Source organism: Pinus tabuliformis, chromosome 5_2, assembly GCF_031772625.1.
Source record: "Pinus tabuliformis cultivar Carrire ecotype Pingquan chromosome 5_2, CPIR1, whole genome shotgun sequence".
In the NCBI taxonomy this organism is placed as follows: domain Eukaryota; kingdom Viridiplantae; phylum Streptophyta; class Pinopsida; order Pinales; family Pinaceae; genus Pinus; species Pinus tabuliformis.
Genome location: NC_142306.1, coordinates 977168915 through 977178098, shown reverse-complemented (window position 1 = coordinate 977178098; position 9184 = coordinate 977168915).

Here is a 9184-nt window from a genome sequence, read left to right as displayed (position 1 = left end):
GCAGGATAAAGGATTATTGCTGGGTAACAGGTAACCCTGTCGAGGCTATGGACGCTTGCAGGCAGCAGAGGCTCTACCTGCGACAAATGAGCATATTTTAAAAGCCAGCACGCAGAGAAGACCTTATTTTATCTTTAAAAGACCAAGTAATGTCTGGTGTGAATACAAGGACTAAGCCTGAGGAAACAAACAATTGCAATATGAAAAGGTTGAGACAAAATATCATTGATAGGATAAGGCGTAATATACTCTATCCGTCCATAACAAAATTTAGACATATGAAAATTTTTTCTGCTTCGGAAGTTAAAATTCAATAGAAAAGCAGAGATAACTAGTTCTTCACAGTGAATCACCATTGTTGTGGTCACCAACAACCCCCCTCTTTATTTGGTATTAGCAATAACACCAAGCAAATGGGGACCCTTAATAATAATCCAAAAAAACATTTTATCAATTTTTTTGTATTTTAACTCCTTAAAGCTGTATTGCATCGCGAGAAGAGAGTGAAACATTTTCCTATGCGCATAATAAGCTGCGAAGAAGCGACGCGAAATTCATCGCATCGCATATATTGTGAAGCGCTCTTAAATGAAAAACTTAAGGAATCGCTGACGGCCGATATGCGACGTCGCATATCGCAACGTCGCATAAGCAACACGCAATGATTGGATGACTAAGCGCGATTTGCGATTTGCGATCTGCGATATTGCGATCTGTGATGTTGCGATGAATGCGATCAGCGATTCCTGCAATGACACATCTTGACGACGCAATCCTCGATACTGCAATACGAGTCACAGAAATCACCCATCGCAAAATTTCCTCGACACAGTATTCAAGGAAAGCTGTCTGTATACCAAAATTGGGCGCGCGCCTTAAAAGAAATTAATGATTGTACGCCAAAGTATCCAAGAAGGATTGTGTTGTGTTTTTCAAGGAGTCAGTTCATTATGGGTGTCATGATTATGCATTCATTAGAGCTTAAAGCTTTCATGTCAATCTTTTCATCATTACTCTTTTCCTTTGCGTAAACTGTAAGACAGCAAATAACATAAAGCAATGTGCAGGAAACATCTAAGGAAAAGGGGAAAGCGTCAATGCTCGGAGAACAGAGAAGAGATGCCTTCACAAACGGATGCCGCATGCAATAGGACCACAGATTCCAGAGTATCACTCAACAGATACTGATGTCAATAGACTATCCAAAACTCAGAGTCAAAGGCGCACAAAGGCATCATGTTTACAAAATATCCTGAAGCTTAGACTGGGTAAAGCAAAAAGAAAAAGGCGCCAAAGAGGGAAAACGCACCAGAAAAGCCCGGAACAAAGAACGGAGGCAGTTTTCAATACAGAAAATTGTTCAGAGAGCAAAGTCCCTAACTTATTTAGTCATTCACAAGGCCGGAAACCAAAATAGCAAAAGCACAATCAGTTTGAGAGAATTTTGGGTTATTACCAAGTATACACACACCGAATACACCAAGCCAGAGGAAGATTTTCGAAAATATCTTCTAGTTTGCCAGAAAGCGGTGCCAACTCTTGTTATTTCTATTTTCGTAGCTCAAACGAAAGGAGAAGACGACCAGCCGACTCTTCCCAGGCGAATGTTGCATTGCTTACAACACTGAGGAGAAAATACAGAAACGGTTAGAAATTAGATTCAATTTTTAGAAATAAATTTGCTTTAGTAGAAGGGCGGTCATTTGAAACCTTGTCCTAAATTTATGTAATTAAGATTAATTAGTTAGCAGTATTTAAACCCTTCTCAGGAATTTGGAGAAGGGTCCGGAAATTTGTCAAAAAACTTGTCCTCAGAACATGCACTTTTGCACCCTCGGAGGGGGTTTTTGATGAATGGATGGATCGAGATTTATCAATGTTTGCATTTGATGTCTGCTACTGATGTTGCACTTTTGTACTCTTAGTAGATATTAGAACAAGTAGAGATAAATCGTTGCTTCTTGAAGCTTATGAGTGGAACCAGTCATAAATGGTACTTTTATCTCTTGACCAATTTCTGCTTATATTCTTAAAGTGATATGCAGTTTTCAGTTGTTTATATGTTAATGCATGAATGTGTGGGTTACCATTTGGCACTTCTGTACGGTGGAGTCATTTATTTGTGTTTGATATATGAATAACTTATTATGCGATATGTTGTTCACAACTGTTTTGCATAACTTTTTATGCAGAGTGGTTTATCTTAATTGATTTCTATTCTTATGATAGTTGAATGATCTTTATTACCAGTTATTGTTCGAAATCTCTTTAGATCGCATAATAGAAGAAATACACCTCGGGTTAGCGTAGATTAGATGTGTTGTTTCTCATTAGATTACAATAGCATAGAGTTAGTTTAGAAGTTTGAATTAAATTAGCTTTAAATACTCCTAGATCAGCATCATCCAACTCTACACACACACACACCCCTTAGATTGGGAAACTTGTCCCATTATCCCCAGTCGGACCCACTATACCAAACGGATAAGGAGCTGCCAACCAAGGTCCGGACCGGGTGGGTATCCCCCTTGTTGTCGACCCGATTTTCGGGGCTTCAACAGGTTCTCTTTGACATTTTTTGCATTTGATCTCAGATTATATCTCTGCTGCTATTCACTAGTTTGTAGGACAACTTCTCTATCCCATTCCTGACTGTTTTGCTCTTGCAGCAACGATTCTTCATAAGTAGCCAAAGTAAAAAATGCAGTGCTGCCTTTATCTTCCATGCAGTGAATTTCATCCTCATCTTCTTCAAAATGTTCCTCCTCCATGACTACATTTTGGAAAGGAGGTTTAACTTTCTGATCTTCTTTTGATTCTTCACCCCTCTGCATAATTTGTAACTACTCATTTGCTCTTCTGAATGGATTCTGATTTCTTGGAGCAAATATGTTTTGCTGCCTTGTTTTCCCTGAATTCTGCTCAACTTTCAGCTTAGAAATTTCAACAACCAATGACTCTATCATCTTAGTCATTTTGTCTATTTTAGGCTCTGAAGATGATGCAGAAGAAGTAGAAGCCTGACCTCTTTGTCTCCTTCTGTCAGCTTGACCTATTAGCTTTTCTGCAGCCATAATATTGGATTCCACCTCTAGTGCTGCATCTTGCATATTAGTTAGAGTAGCACATCTTCTTTCTCTCAATAACAGGCAGAAATCTAAGTCAAAAGCATTGGCATAAGTTAGTTTGGCAGAGGTGGGAGTAGGCTTTACCTCAGCTGGTATCTTACTATACATACGGTTAAATCTCTTATTGAAATTAGGCAATGATTCCCCATTTTCCCTCTTCAGGTTACCAAACTTTGTGTGGTAATATAGCAGATCCTTTTTATCTCCCCATTGCTTCAAAAATGCATCATATAATGCTTCAATATCTGTTATAGATCTCTGGGGTAATTCTCTAAACCACTTCGTAGCCTCTCCATCAAGGCTTTGGACAAAAACTCTCATCCACACATCATTTTCACTTATATCTAAATTATCAGCAGAACTGTAAAAAGCCTCTAGGTGCTCTTCTGCTGTTACTCCCTCTGTGCCAGTAAATTTAGGCATATATTTTTGATATTCTCCCACAGGCATAGGATTTAAAGGCATAGGCAATACCGATGGTCCATATCTGGCAGCTACAATTCTTTCTATCCTCGTAGGTGCTTGCTGTCCTGCCATGATTGGGATATGTGGAGGAACACTAGCAGATTGAATGGTAGGAAGTAATGTGATGGATGGCAGAGATAAAGGGATGTTTTGGACTATATTAGAAGCTTTATTTGGACTGAGATTCAAAGGGGAACTAACTGCACAAGGGGTTGAATTAACCACTGAAGGAATTTCCTTATTAACATAGCTGTTTTCTAAATCCTCAATCTGTATATCTTCAGCAATAATTTTATCTTTCAGAGATGAATTAGATTTCTTAGGCTTACCTGATCCTGATGCCCCTTTTTGAGATTCTTTCTTCGATTTAACAGTCCTCTCAGGGTCAGACACTGGTTCAACAGGTGATTTCTGAGGATTTCTTCGAGTATGTCTCACAAACTAAGCCAAAACTTTGATGTGGAGTCACCAAATAATGGTCTTCCTCCAATGGAGTCGCCAGATAGATGATTACAACCAAAAACCGTGTTCAAACCTTGTCTATCATCAAAGCTTGAAGTTGTGTCGTTCTCCCAGGGAAGCTGAGCTTCAATTCTCCTCTCCCGGGCAACAACGCCAATTAATGTTATCACCCCAAGAAACTCTCCTAGGTTGTATATCAGAGATGCTCAGGAACATTATAAACTCAACAAAAATGTTGGGAAATGGTGGATGAATGAAAGAAATGCTGCACATTCACGCCAGATAACCACTTCTACTATGCTTAACCCTAGACATGGGTGAACACCCCCAAACTACAAGGCTTTAGACCACCAATTACTCACAGTTTTTAAATAAAATGTGATGATGGAGAATACTAATCACACCAGCAGATGCACAGGACCCTGTGATGGTCAGCTGCAACCAGTTAAGAGGTTTGTAATTCTATTTCCTAATGCACAGACAGGATGACAACTCTCTGGCAGTAAAACAACAGAAACCTGCATACAAATTCAATGATACATGCTAAATTCAAACACAAAGGTGGGATGATAGCCCCTCTAATGCTAAACATCAACAACACATGAATAAATACATGACAGGCACAACCTAGAACATAGAAGAAGTGAAAAATGAGAAATTGACAGCAAAAGAAGCTTGCATTAGTTGGAAATGAAGACCAGAAGCTGCATGTCTCACAGTAGTTACAGTCTCCAGAAGTTGAAGCTTACAACAGAATAACACTCATCAACCTATTACATCGTGTTTCTGGGTATATATAGAATCTGTTTACAAAAATTGCTTTGCTGCTAAGCGTGGGGGGGTCATAATGGACCACCAACCACATTTACATTCAGATATGGGTCGCTGATACAATTTTGACTGCTTTAATGGACAAAATGACCTTTCTGCTGCTCTGTTGTACTCCATGAATAGGTGAAAAGCCATGTTTATCTGCTCAAGGTTGTCCCTCTCATCCTTGGAGGTACACTGTGTTGAATGCGGTAGCTGAGGGTTTTATGTGCAAAGTACCACCTTATCTCTTCCTTCTTCGCGCACAAGACAGGCTCAAAACATGGAAAATGCATGAAAACAGATGATGGCCTGCGAATGAATACTGACCGTTGGATCTGGCAAATTGACGACTGAAATTAGATTTGAGAGGGCTACCGGGAGGCATGTGAACATATAAACGATGGCTGTTGGATTGCGACAGGAATGATCCAACGGCTGACGGGAGGTGGAGATGAACACAGGTTAACGGGCGGGGAGCCGGGTACGGTGGCGAGAAGCGGTTTCCCCGCATCGCTTATAGGAAAAGGTGGTAATAGTACAGGGCGGACGCGATACAATTAGATTGTGACACGTGGCTGGAGGAATGGCAGGGAAAACCACTTTCCCATGGGTTAACGGACATGCGGTTTCACAGAGTGGGCGCTGCGTACGTCATTAGATCAACAAGCGGAGGATCGGACGGTCGAGATTTAAAACATGTACTTTGGTTGATGTGATAGGTGAGTGTGGTACAGGCGCGCGGTTATATGATTTGGCAAAGGCACATGGTTATATGTGTTAAAGCCTTAGCGCTTGGGGCTAAACAAAAATGAATTTATTCAAGGTTTTAAACGGGTTATGAGGGTTTTATAAGGTTTATAAACATAAAGAAGCCCGGGAGCTAGGTAAGCAAGGGTTTTATGCCAAAAATGGGTGTAAAACAGGGTTTTTTGAGAAAAAAAAGAGATAAAGGGTTTAAAAGAGAGTATGGAGAATGAAGGGGAGGATAAAAGAAAACTGCTGCCAGCCTTGTACAACCAAACCAGCACTGCTCAACACCTATTTTGATCCATCAAGTATCAAAGAACCTAGCAGAGCTAACACCACCCATCCACCTAGTATAACCCAATTGAGTACACACACACACACACACACACACATATACATATACATTTACATATTTGTGTGTGTGTGTGTGTGCGTGTATGTATATGTATATGTATACATATACATATACATATACATATTGTAGATTTTAATTCCATAATATGGAAAAAAAACTAATTGATATATGTTTTTTAATCAGTGTTACAATTTTCCCCCGATGGGGGTGGATATATGGCGCCAGGCTAGATCTTGGAGTTCGCCCCTCCAACATGAGGTAACCATGTTGTTATCACTTAGGGAAAACCATGGTTACGGGAAAAACCCTAAGGTTACCTCAAACCTCTTTTAGGTTGAAAGATGGCCCTTCAACCCGGAGAGGGATCTCTCCATAAACTCAACTACTCTATGGTCACTGTAGTAGTAGGTTTTACAATTGAGTTCGATGGCCAGATTTAGTTCATAGGATAAAATTGGTTGGGTTGTTTACAAAACATACCATTGGGCATGGAGTCCAGTTCTAAACAAGTAAAGCTATAGATCCAATGAGCAAGCTATAAAAAACATGATAGCAGCAAATCCTTTGATTGTTTGAGAAATTGGAAGAAAAGAACTGAAATGAGACAGAGTTTATAGTTGATTGAGGTAACAAATACTAATGGCTGATAAATACAAGAAAGGAGCATCAATGAATCCCAATCTTAGATACTAACATTTTCAGACATGAAAGAAAGTTTTTATAACAAAGAGGAAACTAACAGGGAACTACAACACATGAGTTTCCTATAAAATGCTCATTAAAAACTATAATATATTCAAGACTGCTCAAATATAAGAGAATGATTTTTTTTTTCAATAAATTCCAACCCTTCTTCATTCTTCATAAATTGTTTTATAGAACTTACATCAACTGATTGCAAAATAATAGTCTCCAGATTAATTACAATAATCTAAGATATCTAAATATCTTCAAGTTCATGCATGTAAATGAAAACTTAAATACATTTAGTTTTTTCAAAAAATAGCTACTAGAAAATATGTTGATATATAGGTCAAGTGAAATATCTCTCAAACTGTCTTCCTTGGAAATAGAAACAGGTCCCTAACTGATAGCACAACATCCTAGCTGGAAAAATAGGTCCCTCTGCAAAACAGGTTCAAGTTTCCACCAAAACTGCTTTTCTGTTCATCCTTTCTTTCATTCGGACCTCCTCGTGAAAAAACGATGATACTGTTGCTGCCAACTTCACTAATTTTCTGATTCATAGCTTTCGTTGATAGACTGACTGTTAGCATTTCTTTTCTGCTTGTTTCAAAATCGCTGACAGTACGAAGATCAACATTTTTTCCTGTGTGAATTTCACTGACAACGAAGATGTCAACCTTTTGTGTTTGTTCCAAAATCACTGACAGACTGACTGTCGGTTTCATCCTTGTATCATTTTCTATCAGTGGGCACACAATTTCGTCCCAAAATAGTTGACAGTGGATCTGTCAGTTTCACCAAAAATGTTGACGATGGGAATGTCAACTTCCCGACTATTCTGTTGTATGCAAAAACTATAAGGTTGACTATCAATGATAAAATGAAAACCCCTATTTCGTGAAATAGATAGGAAAAATTTCAAGTTTACTCCCCCAAGCCTCTTAGTTGAGGGTACTAGCTGCCCTGAGAAGTACATCCACCTTCTCTAGTCTTTGTTTTTTGCTCTGCCTTGTCTCCATAGGACCCCTCTTCACAGTTTCTTTGTCTCTGCTCTTCTTAGAGCCTGTAGCCTTCTTCCTGTTGATGATGAGGTCCTTCAGTGGCATATTGTCAACATCAATCACTTCTTTGGCCAACTTTGGGTTATTTCTGAGTTTGATTTTGTATCTTAATTTGTTAGTTGGCCTTGTATGGGGTCTCTTGCCACCCTTGAAAACTTCAAATAGTGTCTCCTCCTCTTGGGTCTCAATCTCTGCTTCTTTGCCTTTAGGAACCTCTGTTTTAGTTGTGTCTGTAGGGGAGGGTTCAAAAGGTGGAGTCACAACCTGGGAAGAGCCGATATCAGCAAGTAGGTTTACAGGGGATATAGGGTCTGGTTTATGGAGCCTGACACTTTTCCTCTGGTAGACTTTGGGAATTTTAGGGCTAGAGGATGTAGATGGAATTTCTATGTTTTCTTGGCTAGGAGGTGGCTCAATAGGGGCTTGTCCTTTAGTTTTCTTCTCCTTTTTGGTATTATTTGGTCTGCCTCTTCGTCTTTTAAGGGGTTGAGGTTGAAAACCTCCCCAAAAAAGGAAATGGCTCCAAGTCCTTTCTTCCCTGGCTAACTGGTTTTCGATTAACAGTTTTATCAGGGATTTGTGGTATATGAAATGGGAGGAGGGATCTGTGCGGGCCCTGAACCTAGTTGCCATATGTTTAATGCTTTCTAGTAAATAAAAACATGGATTAATTTTTATTTGACTAAGATGTGCAAGGAAATAGAAGTGGCAGAGTTTTACCTAGTTAAACCTTCCTTCGCAGGTGAAATATTTCTGAAAAAGGCGTAAAGGGACATGCCATTTGTCCTGTAACCACTCCTTTCAAACTCCGACCCTCCAATTTTGACCCTTGAATTCTTCTTTGAAAAATAAAGGGACATCGATCCCTGCGAACACATGATTGTGGAAAATATTCTCTCCATCTATTGGTAAGGTCATGTCCTCAACAATGCACTAATCTATAATTGAAAACGACAGGCCTCCAACCTCTGCACAATTTCCATCAAACCCCTGAGCAAAAGACTGAGCCACTACATCGTGGTAGTCGGTAAAATGGTGGAAAAACTCACTCCAACTGGCTTGCTGAAACAATTGATGGATTTCAGGGTATATGTCCAGCAAATTTGGTGCTTTGGGCTCAGACTGATTCACTTTGCCTCCTTTCCCCATCGCGCTGTGTGCTCTTCCTAGGATTTGATCGTAAATCCCTATGAGTAAAATGGTTTCAATGCAAAGTGTGAATGACTCCAAAATAAAAGAAACAAAACTATTGATGGGACATGGTAAAACAACTTGACATGCTGACAAGATATTATAATTGGTGAGTGAATGATTCTGAAGATTTAGGTTATGATTACGAATGGAGTTCGTATCATATGGTAAAATAATTTTAAATGACATTCACTCATAGCATCGGAGAAAAAATCATTAACAAGTACTTTTTACCCCTTCAAAACAGATGGAGACTCAATGATATCGCTAACACT